The 13,205-nt window shown below is 40.3% G+C and overlaps 1 protein-coding gene across 1 annotated transcript in view; it reads left to right on the forward strand.

The window, feature by feature from the left end:
* The first annotated feature begins 830 nt into the window (after window positions 1–830).
* pot1 (protection of telomeres 1 homolog) overlaps window positions 831–13,205 on the forward strand; it is a 59,851-nt gene continuing 47,476 nt past the window's right edge. The window contains exon 1 of the mRNA XM_056388369.1: window positions 831–870. The gene's annotated coding sequence lies outside the window, so the exon portion shown is untranslated. The remainder of the gene's footprint in view (window positions 871–13,205) is intronic.

The following is a 13,205-nucleotide window of genomic DNA, read 5'->3' on the forward strand; positions in this document are numbered from 1 at the left end:
GAGCCAGGATTGCTCACTAACACATGAAGGGAGTAAACATTATACGGACAGCCCACATGTCATCTCAGACCAGAGACTCAGTGGTGTTGAAAAGCAGAAAGACTCTCCCAGCGTGGGTTTCTGATGCCGCCGGCGTCTGCACTTCAGCAGCAGACATTATTCTGACTCCTGACAGGAGGAAACGCTGCAGAAATGACTCCCAAACACACCATTCATAGCAGGGTGGAGTCACTGAGTGTGAAGTCCTCAGTCGTACACTGTCACCTCCGGCGGAGGCTGGAGGCTGGCAGGTCAACCTCCCTGATGTTGGTATCACACCCCCCCTCTCTCCTCGGCAGACTTCAGCTCCTGTCAGATGGCCAACACAGAAAACTGCTGTATCACAGTGCAGGGTGGACCTGTGGAGAGGCTGCCTTCAGTGTAGTGGTGGAAAAATATTCAAATGATTAAATTATTTCAAAATATATATAATTTAATCTTTGTTGTTTCTGGTAAAGAAGAACATGTGTTCTTGTTCCATCTTAATATGTTGAGTCTTTGCAGCTTATTAAATATTTTATAAGTCAGGAACAGCTGAAGTTGAAGATCTAAAGGAAAAAATTATTTTATTGTATATCTTTTGGGGATTTATTGTCATTTACTACTATTTACTGCATTTTTATTCTAATTATTTATTTATCTTATGTTATATGATTATATTGTTTTTTCCAATGTTATTTTTATTCTTTATAATCTATCCCCTTTGAATTTCAGTTTTTATTGTTTATATAAATAGCAGTAGTAATAGTGCTTTCCTGTGCTCCCTGCGCGCATGCGCATTACAACAACCCGTCAATTCGAAACCAAGCGAGGGAAAAACGAACTGGAGCCGTAAGTTTTTTAACTTTTGCTTCCAGCTGTTAATGTGGTGTTTAATTCTACATAGTGACATAATCCCACGATTGTCCTTTGGTTAATGTTGTTCATTACTTGGTAGAAGTTTGTTTAGTGACATTTCAACGTAACTCTAAACCCCGTTGTATTTTAGCAAGAGAATGAGTGGCCAGACTCAAAGTAAAAAACGTAAAGGTTTGTGTTTCATTACTTACTGATAAAATAATACACCACTTACAGTAAGAGTGTACACATCTTACATGTCTGTACAATCCACCCTAAATTTCAGCCTACATCAAGTACAAAACGAATCTCTGAGCTGAATAAAACTGTCTTTAATGAGCTAGTATTTTGGTTCTCGCAGTACTCTTTGCCCCTGAAGTCATGCTAGTTTCCACCGCTTGCGGTCCGGGGGAAAGTTGAAATATTAATCAAATAATGCGCGGATTTATGTTTTGGATGTTTTCCGAATTTACCAATAGAGTGTATACATTCATAAAAACTTGCGTAATATCTTCTGTTTCCTGTGTGTAGTTGCGTAGAATCAATGCAACTTCAAACCGAAGGAATTTGAATGGAGTTTGGCGTAACATTCAACTATACGGCAGAACAGAATATTATCTCGTTCGTTATACTTTCTCACATGTTTATTTGTTCACTAGCTTACTTCAGCATTGTGTAAAATCGGTTTGAAGTGTATTCTTGTCCTGGGTGCTACTGTAAGACGCGTATGTTCTTGTTAAACCGGAGGATAGCTAAGCTAATCCCCTCCTCGCTACGTTCGTGTTTGCTAAAGTTGGCTAGCAGGCTAACTAGCTAACGGTTAACTTTGCTGTAGACGTTGAAGTAACATTAGCTAAAAACAAGCTTATCGGCACCTGTACAGAAGAAACATAAATAGATAGGGGTGTGTGTGTTGTCACTGCTCACATTAGCTATTTATTACTTTCCTAATTAAAGTAATGGTAGATTTACATAGTGCTACTGACATTTTTCATTTTTTGGGTTCAGATCAGGTCTTGTTAAGTTGATGTTTGCAGTAATGTGATGTCGTTGATGCTGTGACCTCTGACCCTTGAATTTTAGGCCAGCTGGTGATGTGAACACTGACAAGTTGTTAATATTGGAATCTTTTCCCTCTCTACCCTCCATCCCATATATATCAGACGGGGTGGGGTGGGGGCTCTGATGAAAGACATTGCATTGCTGTTGCATTGGGGTAAATGTAGGGTCACATACTTGGTAGTGAAAGTCAGGAAATCTCAGCCTCTGCTGCTTTGATTTTAACCATCTTTTAATCTGTCTTTCACAAGTATAACAACCTTATCTGTGCACAAAAGCACTGGAGCACACTACAATTATCTGTTGTCCTGTCGTATTGTCCTCTTTAAAGCTTCCTGTTGGAGTTTTCTCGTGAACAATCACAGCTCTGTGATTGTTACACACATTCAGTGTGTGTATCCTTCAGGGCTACCAAACATTTTGATTGTATATTCTTCCTTTTTCTTGTTTTTTTTTTTTTTTAGAATATTTTTAAACCTGAATTTCTTACATCGTCTTGCTTGCAGTGTTCTTCTTCTTCTTTGCCTTTCTTGGTTGCATTTCTTGGTTCGTCTGGTACCAGAAAAAGGTGTCATGTGGCTCACATTTCATTTGATGAACACGACCATTAGCAGAAATGTATGTAAAATGTATGAGGTCTATATGTGTCATATGTGTGTGTTTTGGGAGACACTAAAGTCAAAATCTGAGAATTGTAGAGGTTAAGAACATAATTTTTGTTTCTATAATTCAATTTTTACTTAAATTTTTTCCCCATCTGTATCATTTGACTCTATTGGCCTGGCTGATGTTTACATCTCCACTCATCACTGGTTGAAATCAAGGCTGAAAAGATGAAAAAGAAACTCGTTTATTAGAATAAATGCAGTTTTTGATGAGGTGAACTGTACTTTCCTCAGATGAGCTTTATATGTGTTTACCTCTGCCTTAAAAAAATCAGTTCTCTATTTTAATCAGTCTGATGTTGCTGAGGTTTGTTTGGTTGGATAAACTACATGAATGACAAATGAATTCTTATAAAATAATAATATAAAGTTAGGTTTATTAAGCTTCGGGAAAGATGAGCAGTGCTGCCAAGAGTTTGATTAGATTATCATCCAGTAACTGTGCTGATAATGATGTCAGGATGTGTGTGATTCAGCTCAACAGGTGATTGATCGATCACTTTCATTGTACATTGACTCTGCAGCACTTCAGAGTCAGGAAAAAAACGTATAGCCAGCGCTTAGCACCTTTACTAACCTACTTCCTGAGGAAACCCTGTGCTGGAGGGCAGAGAGATGACAGAATGAATTATAGTGTGAAGAGTAACGTTATGTCACTAATCAGTTTTTGTCTCAGTCGGCTGATTGTTCAGCTACTGGATCCTCCTCTCGACTGCTCCTGCTCTGTGCAGCTGCAGACGAATATTCATGAGCACTGAGGAGTTTACTCATCCTTTCTCCACCCGCCTGTGAGAGTTAAAAGACGAGCGCTCCCTCCTGCTTTTTTGAAGCGGCGGCCAGTCGCCGTGGGATAGATCACACAATGCGTGACTCAGGCGACCTCCTGCTGGACGTCCGTATGAGGGGTGAGGACACTGGGCTTTCATCTGCATTACAGAGGTCACCTGCCACTTTTTTCACCTTTTTTCATCAGAAAAATTTGTTGCTTTGAGTGAAAAAAGAGAATTCAGACTCGGGCTGAAAGATCAGGAGGCTGAGATAACTGCTCAGTGTCGGTGCTACACATGAATCAGTCAAATAAACTGAAATGACGTGTTGATGTGATGATACCCGTACATAACGTATAACATGAAGGAGAAAATCATTCAGAAATAGAAATGGAAATCTGAAAGCGCAGTTTTGAAATTTCAAGAGCCGCGACTTTGTTATTGTTGTTGTTGCCGTTGGTTTCGTCAGCTGTGAAACATCTGATGATGGCAAATTTACTCAGCTGTGGCCCGTTAATGTTAATTTACAGACTTATTCAAAATACATGATGAAACTCTTTTTTATTGATTAGTTACTAAGCTGTCTGCATGCCGGTGTCTGTAGCAAGTTGGTCGATTAAAACAAGCTCTCCTCATACATCACCTCGGCCTGTGGCCTGTCATTCTTCACTGTTCATAGAGAAAATATTTAGCAGATAAATCAATAATGGAACTAATTGTTAGGTTCAACCTTAATTTTTATGTTTGAAGAGATTGAGAGTGGACTGTGTGGTTTTGCTTTTTAAAAAAAAACCAAAAAACCCAACAGATTGTGAGTCTTTATTTAGATAAATAATCAATGTGAGTATAACACCACTTTTGCTTTCAAAATTATTAATTTCAAAACATACAACCTCAATAATGTGGTGCAGAAAACTTATTTACAGTCACCATTTAAATCACAATATTTGTCAGAAATATTGCGATAAGGGCTTTTTTTTTTTTTTATCATTATTAATCTTACTTTTTTGATTAATTGATTCATCATTCATTCATTTATGCATAACTTCCCAAAGCTCAATGTGGCATCTTCAAATGTCTTGTTTTGAGGTGAGCGGTGTGGCACTAGTTTCCGCTGCTTTGCCTTTGCTAGCTGGGACAATCCTCCCTCCAGATCTATTCTGGGAGTTGGTTTTCTGCTTCTGTTGAGCTTCTCTCTCTCTCTCTCTCTCTCTCTCTCTCTCTCTCTCTCTCTCTCTCTCTCTCTCTCTCTCATCCTCACAAAAAGATAAAGAGACAAAGATGATGCAAATGTGAAGCAAATAAGGTTCGTGTCTTGGCAAACGCTCCGGCGTCGGCTGAACGAACAGAGAACAGTTTGTGATTTTGACGCACAGTCGCTGTTTGTCAGAGACGAAAAACAAACACAGACACACACACACACAAAAAAAAAAAACAAACCCGCGAGGCAGCGTCTCAACGCAGCCGTCACTCTTTCTGACATGTTCGTTTTCCTCTCCGCCTCACTTCGTCCTGATTGGCTGAGGTTTGGCAGGATGGATTAATTCACATCCTCTTCTGCTGTCTCACTTGATTATTACACTGAGGCATCTTGAAACATGTAGGTTTAATATCAAAATGTTCCCAACAGCTTTTTTTTCCCCAAATGTTGCTCGGAGAACCTTTATTTGAAAACAGACCTAAATATCTCCCCATTGTTTTTATACCTGGAGCCGGAGCCATATTGTTTTCATGTTGTCCGTCCATCCCAATTTTCATGGACACGATATCTCAGTAACGCCTCGATGGAACTTCTTCAAATTTGGCACAAACATTCATTAGGACTCAAGGACGAACTGATTAGACTTTGGTGGTCAAAGGTCAAAGTCACGGTGACCTCACAAAACACTTTTTAGCCATAACTCAAGACTTGTAACCTGAAACTAGTCTGGTGGCGGAGGGATACGGCCGCGAGGAGGTGATTCTGGTTTATATGTCATCCAATGTTAGTGAGAGGCCTTCCTATGAAATGTCAAAAAAATAAATTATATAAATTCCTGTCACATGTTCCAGTGGATGTTGTTTTTGCTTGAGAAATTTACCTCAGCAATTAACTGTTTATCAGAATAGTTGCTGATTAATATTCTTTGGGTTGACTAATTGTTTCAGCTCTGATCTGCTGCAGTGTTGATTTGCTGTCAAACTGACGCAAAACTGCCAACTTACTTACGATACCGTGTGTATGTGTAGCTGTTGAGCTCTCTCTCTCTCTCTCTCTCTCTCTCTCTCTCTCTTTTAATATATAATTTTATTAGATCTCCATCCATACCGTCACACCTGAAAACGAGTACGAGCCGACGTAAACAGGAAGCAGATTCTCTACTCAGGAGTTGATTAAATGCAGAATTTAACTGCAAATCAGCTGCTAGCAAAAACAACAAGGTCAGTATCGCTTGTAATTTGTTATCCATGTTGCTTTCACCACTGGTAGTTGAGGCTGATAAAACCCAATCAGGAAGCAACCGTGGGTGTCTACGTCATCGTTTTCCAAAGGTCTCAGTTTTTTGCCCGTCCACACTACGACGTAACCCTGGAGTTTTCAAGGTCCAGCAGCGTTTCCAAAACTCTCCATTTTCAGGGCTCGAAAACTCCAGAGTCGTTTGGACGAAAGGAGGGAACGTAGGAAAAGAGATGCATTTCAAAAAGGAAAACGTAGTAGTGTGGACGTAGCCTCAGATGAATCCAAGAGCACAAAGCAGAATGATCAGTAACGTAACAAAGCTGAAGCGAGTCTCTCCACAACACGACTGGGGAAATGTTTCATTGGAACATGAAACTGATTGTTTGGAAAGAACATGCAGCTCTATGAATGGCATAAAAAGGACGATGCATACCAACATGAAAACAGCATCACAACAGTGAAGTACGGTGGACGGAGCGTCAGGATTAATTATGATGTGTGGTAAAAAGTGCCAGTGATGCGTGTCAGCCTTTCTCTACTTTCTTACCATGATGAGCTGTCATGTGCGAGTGTGCAATACCACAACAGTACTTTCCTGTTACGTTACATTGCTGTAAGGTGTGTTTTTCTACAAAAAAAAACGTCTGTTCCTTTAAATGATATTATTAAGTTGTCATCCTCTCTGAAACGGTAATTACAGGCCTGCTGATTCTGTTGTTTTATCTGACAGCCCCGGCTCATGGTGGCTGTCGGCCAAAATGGGGATTTTACTTTAGAAAAGAAAATTCATTTTGTCAGTGAGGTTACACCTCTGTAGGGGCTAATTAAAACTTCTCCCCATCTCCATTAAAACAATAAAACCGGTCACTGTGGGGCCTGAAGTCAGCAAATCCTAAGTGTTTCAATTTTGAGAAAAAAAATCTGCTTCTACAGGAACACAGAGTTACATCAAGGTCATAGTTTACCTCTGTGTCCTGGAGGAAAGTTTTCAAAATGGCAGAAAATGGATGAAGCAGTGACCTAACACATACGAAGCTGTAGTCCTCCATGTTGTGTCAGTTACTAACTATGTTAGGTCACATTTTTGAGGTCTAAACTCTTCGAAACCTTCTTCTGCTGCAAAAATATGCAACATCAGGAACGAGGAAGCTGTCAGTTGGCCCTGTCAAAATAAAATCCTTAGCACTGTGTGTTATTAATTTAGCCAAAAACTATTGCAAGTCACTTAATCCAACACGTCCTGCCTAAATTAAACACTGAAGATTTTTAATGTGGTGCAAAAGGAGAATCAATACAGGGTTCCCCACAGGGTTGTACAGCTTAGACGAGCTGCCTCTGGTAACATCAGAAGAAATCATTACACTTAACCCATGTGAAAAAACTCCTGCACAGCATCGGCTACTGCTGGTTTAATTATTGACAAGGTTTCCAATCAATCATCGTCAAGTGTAGACTTGCACCAATAAGTCTATTGATTCATTAGTAGATCAGGTCAGATTAATTGTTTGTCATTTTACAAGCAAAATTTTCAAACATTTGCTGGTTGAAGTTTCTCAAATGTGATGATTTGTTGCTTTTTCTGTCGTATGTGACTATAAACAAGATATTTTGGGGTTTTGGACGGTTGGTCGAATAAAACAAGAAATTCAAATAGTGCTCTCGGAAATCATAGTAGACATCTTTAACTATTTTTCCCTGGCATTTTATAGACAAAATCATCAATCATGAAAATAATAATAAATAATAATGAAAGCAATAGTGTGTTGCAGCCCTACACATCCTTTTGGTCGGACATATGCTTTGCCGTTATCATTAAGAGCAGCATGTGGCAAAGTCGCGGGAGAAGGACATTTTTCTGAGATGCTCAAACACCAGACTGAAGCTGGACAAATTATTTATTTAAATCCGTCTGCACCAATTCTAAATTGGTTTAAAGTTACATATACTCAGAGACAGACACATACATACTCATAAACACCTCTGCCTATTAAATCAGACACAGAGAGGATTGTGCGCATTATGTAAAGTGGCTGAAAAATCAAGTGTTTTTTTTTTTTTTATTTGTTGTGCTGTGCAGAGAGTGTTTTCTCTGCAGCTCAGCAGGAAGTCTGAGAACATCTTGTCTTGAATTCAGATTTAGAAAATCCTAATCTTGTTTTTCCACTTCAACTGTATTTTTTATTTATTTTTTTTCATGTCCTGGGAAAAAAAAGCCTGAATCAGCAGGTCGGAGAACAGTCTGATGAAACATGACAGTTTGTGCAGGAGCAGTGTCATGAGGAGTTTCATGTGGTCTTGGGGTGAACCCACTCTGCCCCCCCCCCACGTCTACTTCAGTTTTGTCACTCGTGGTTTGAGATGCTGTCAGGCTACATGATGTCAGCCTGATCAGAGTTGTCAATTAGCATTAATATTAACTATTTTGATAATCGATCAAGTGTTTGTATGATTTTTCTCAGCAAAAGCTCCAAACAGTTCGTGGTTCCAGCTTCTCCGCTCTGAGGATTTGGTGATTCATCTCTGTTTTATATCGGTACACCGTTGTTTGCCGCCAAGAGACGTGGGCTCACATGGAAAATGAACGACTTCTGGTCACTTTGACGTTCTCGCTTCCCCTTTGGTCTGAATGTAAAGTAACGCCAGCATTAAGTGATGGATTCGCCCCTGTGTGATGAACATCAGTGCAGTAGAAAGAAGTCCTTACCCTTTGATTTAGGTCAAAATATGCATTTGACTATAATATTGGACCATAACAAGATGATTAAGAAACTAATGTTATGGACATAAAGAGTCCCCTGATGTTGTATTCAGATTACTTTGGTGACTCCATCACTTTTCATCTCGCGTCACCCTCAGGGCAAGCGTCACATTTACTCTCGGTCTCTAAAGAGCAGTTAAATCATCAGTGTTGTTCAAAGTGTCGCTGTAATGAACAGCCTCAGTTTGTGTGCGTGCGTGCGTGCGTGCGTGTGTGTGTGTGTGTGTGTGTGTGTGTGTGTGTGTGTGTGTGCGCACGCACAGCGGTGATGTTTGTTTTATTGAACCTGTGTCAGCTTTTTCTTTATCAGCCGCTGCCGGTGAAAGAAAGTCCGTCTCTCTCTGCCCTCTGGGAGGATTTGTGTGATTCCCACAGCAGAGGAAACTCCTCCAGTCTGCATGGAAATAAACCTTTTAGATCTGTGTTTTCAGCCCCGCGGGTCAGCAGATAAGGCCGATGATTTGTGGGGATGCGTGTGGATAAAACCATATCTCCCATGCACAGTGTTTATCACTGTACCTCCTCCAGTTCTGAAATACTGAATATTTTAAGCCTCTTCTGATGATGAATCGGATGAAACGACATGAAAATCAAATAAATATTCTCTAGCTTCATGTTGCTGTTCATTCTGGTCTACATGTATTTCAGTTTAATTTCTGCATATATCTGCAATAAGGTAATTACATCTAAGAACAAAGTCCAGCAGATTTATCCGTCTGTGTCGAGACTTCTAAGCAGTGAGGTAAATAGACAGGATGTTTACATGTTAGAAATGGCTTCCCACTTCCATATCTAACTGACACATACACATGCACCTGGGTGATACGGCCTATAAATATCACGATGCACGATATATTTATGTCGGTATTTTGAAATCTTTAAAATACTTCATAAATGTGCGATTTAACCCTCTGATGCATGAGATCACACCAGTGTGATCTAGTGATTCTAGTCCTTGTTTGCATTAAAACCTTCTTGTTTTTTTAACTATAGATGCATTAGAGGTTTCTATTGGAACAGTTTTAAATTTGTAAGCAAAAAGGGGGAAATTTGCCGACTAAAGCCGGATGTTGACGAGTCTCAGCGCCTTTTTTTGACCAGGGCTTTAGTCACACACACACACGCACCCAGAGGAGTTTTCTGGATGGGTGGGGGGAGTGTGTTGTCTCTGAGAGGAAGAGAGAGAGAGAGAGAGAGAGAGAGAAAAACAAATTTCATGCCAACGGCTTAAAACAATTACATGACAATTTGTACAGGGTGTTTGTGATACAGTCATTTGTGGAACAAGCGGCGATACAGATAGATAGATACTTTATTTATCCCCTAGGGGAAATTCATGTGTCCATAAGCTCATTGTTGATAATAATAATAATGATAATAATTATAATAAAAACAGTTAATAATTAATAAACAATAATAAAAGTGTATTTGTTCTATCGCCACCAGTACATGCAACAACATCATCCCAATGGAGTCGTGAGAGAAATTTCCGCCTCTTCAGCCACTGGATGTTTCCCTCTCTTCACCAGCTGGTCTCTGACTGTGTGTGTGTGCTGCCTGGTGCTGGGCAGGTTGTGAACAGTGCGACTGAAGCGTTCAGTAAATACGCCTTAGAAGCAGGAGCTGAAAGAGGCTGAAAGCTGCGGGGAACTGCAGAGCTGGTGACATTTCTCTGTGGGCTCGTTACTACAAGCGACATGTTTCAAATTGTGCATAGCAATTTCATCTGTTGTTACTATGAAGATTTAGATTAGAGCAGGTTTAAAGTGCAGTGAGTGATTCGGAGGTGTGGAACCAGGCTACATGTTTGAAGTAATGGCTGTGCAGTGCGCGGAGCTGGAGGGTGAAACAACAATCGTGGCTTTGTATAAGAAATAAATTAACCTTTTTAACTTTGTTTAGTGTGGTGTGGACGTGAGGCAAATTAAACATGAGTGTCTCTGTCCAGGGTCCGTCTGTCTTTTCTTTCTGCCCCCGTCCACAGAGAGTTTGTGGCTCGGCGCTGAAGTGTAGGTTTTAAATGGTTTTTAATAAATGGCGTTCTCTGAGTGCTGCAGAGCTGCTCTCCCTCGACACGCTGCCTCCGCTCGGCGCTCGCAAGCTGCTCCTGACCTGATAAAAAAAAAAAAACACCTGCTGAGCTGTGTGAGTTTATTATTTATTTTGTTCAATAGGTGAAAGTGCTGGAGCGTGCGCCTGTGGCAGCTGCAGGTTTTATGTCGTAGAAAATGAACCTTCAGGCTGCAGCCAACACTGAGCGATGCGTGTTGGAGGTTCACCTCTGTCTGTAATTAATGAGTGTACTTTAGGAAACTGAAGATTGTAAATCAGCAATTTGATATGAGTTTGTTTGTCAGTGGACGGTGGCGGGGGTCACGTGCAGCGTATTGTGGTGTTTACATCTGTCTGTACATTAACTCTGGTTTCCTGTCGTTATGCAGATTGATTACACACATCTGATTAGTACATGAAACAAACATAAATGCTTTATTTCCATCATGTTCTCCACATGGTTTCCCATCACTTCTTGGTGCGTCCGTTTCTGCAGCAGTTAAATGCAGCATCTGAGACGATGTTTATCTTGCACATTACTTCAAATCAGTGTCACGATTATTTCAAACTTTTACCTCAGTTACAGTTAAGTGACTCAGTTACACGAGGTTTTCTAATAAGTTGTGACATCGGGGAATGAAATTTGTCTTATTTTTGTTGGAGACCCCAGAGTGAACACGACTTTGTGGCAGTTACGTTTTACAAAGAAAACGGTGATAGAGTTTGACGTGTGTATCTTTATTTTTAGCTTGTTGAGATAAAAAAACCACAGATTTAATTTCTTTTTGCTTAAAATATGATTAAATAAAAAAAATACAGTAATGTTTCTGATTCATTTTCTTTCAGCTGATGAGTCATTTACTTGACTAATAATTTTCAGCTTTATGTGGCGTTTTAAAATAAATGATGAATGGATGAATTTGAAGCCATTAATAGATGTGACTCACACTTATCATGCTGGTAGGGATGTTGTGTGATACGTCAGCGGGCCCCCCTGCTGTCCTCTGAGGGGAACAGGTCAGTAATATTTCAGTGCCCCCCCCCCCCCAGCAGTCATGTGTGATCTGCAGGATAACTGCTGCACTGTGTTCATGAGCTGCTATTCGGAGATCTCTCCTCTGCCCCTCTCAGCCTCTCTGCTCCTCACCAGTGACGTCGTCGGGATGAACTTGAGTTGCCCTCCGAGTTAATGAGCGTCCCGGAGCAGCTGAGCGCTGGGCCACGGTGACACTCGGCGGAGCAGGGAAGCGGCCGTCTGCTCTGGGTGGGCCGGCCGACATTTGGCAGGGATCAGCTGCTCTCCCACCACGGGGATCAGCAGACTGTTTCCAGCCGACTGGTGGTCTGTGATACGTTGCCGCTCTGGGGAGTTTGTGGGGGCGCTCTGACTCACAGTTCACTCTGGACCCATTCGTTTACTGAAGCTGACAAACAAACAGGCTGCGGGTCAGCTGGCTGCGTGTATAGATAAGGTTCTGTCAGGTGGGTTTCCGTCACAGGATGCTGCGTGACCAGGCAGTTGCCAATAGGGAGGCAGAGTCAGAGAAAACTGTGAATCAGCTTTTGAAAAGATGCATTTCAATGATGAAAATAAGCCAAGTTTATTTAAAGGTTGACTCTTCCTTGCTGCTAAGCTTTGTTGATATTCAATAATATCAAAGATTTCTAGTTGTGATTCATATGTGATATTTTTCATAATATCATCATAATATAGAAAAATATATATCTATTTATAATTTTTGCAATTCAACTCTCATTTCACTGCTTTCTTACTGTGCATTGAACCTTGGCATCTGACAAAGAAAACTGCTGTTTAGTGGCAGCATCGTCCCCCACGCAATGATATTGTATATCGTGATATTCTGGCTGGATTGTATTGATATTAAATTCTGCATATCACCTAGGGCTACACAATTAATCGAAATATAATATGGCCAAGTGCAACATCCAAATCACTGCAGCTGCAACCTTTGTGATGAAGGTAAAATGTGTCACATTGTTGTGTATTGTCAGCACAGGAAGCGTTGTGGTGCTACAGAGACGCCCCGGCCTCCAAATCACATTGTCACAAAAATCACATCATCATCATTTCTAATCTGATTCTATTCATACAGAAACAAGACAAATGAGCAATTATGCTCTGTATAAATTTATCTCTAACTGCAGACCTGTAGTTAAATTGAGAGAGAATAATCACAAATAAAAATTGCTATTTGTAAATTGTAAGTTGTAGCTTGATTTTGTTTTGTGCGACTTGCAGTGTTTCTGTATTTGTAGCTTGTTTCTTTAAGCTGAGTCGTTTTTCTTTCTATATGTGACGTACTGTTCTCAGAAGCAGGAATATATATTTTTTGCCACAGTGCATTTATCTCTCTAAGATAATAAACTGCAGCCTAAAATGGACATTTAAAAAAAAAAATCGGTATTGGGAACTATCTGAACAAACATGAACACATTATGAATCTGATCTGTGATCTGACGTTTAATATCACCTCTTGGTATTCAATGTTTGTTCTTTTATAACCCCTGTGTACAGCCACTAAAAGAAGAGGCTGTTTTTGTCTGTTTTTATTTGTGAGCTACATAAA

The sequence above is a fragment of the Seriola aureovittata genome, chromosome 10, assembly GCF_021018895.1.
Source record: "Seriola aureovittata isolate HTS-2021-v1 ecotype China chromosome 10, ASM2101889v1, whole genome shotgun sequence".
In the NCBI taxonomy this organism is placed as follows: Eukaryota; Metazoa; Chordata; class Actinopteri; order Carangiformes; family Carangidae; genus Seriola; species Seriola aureovittata.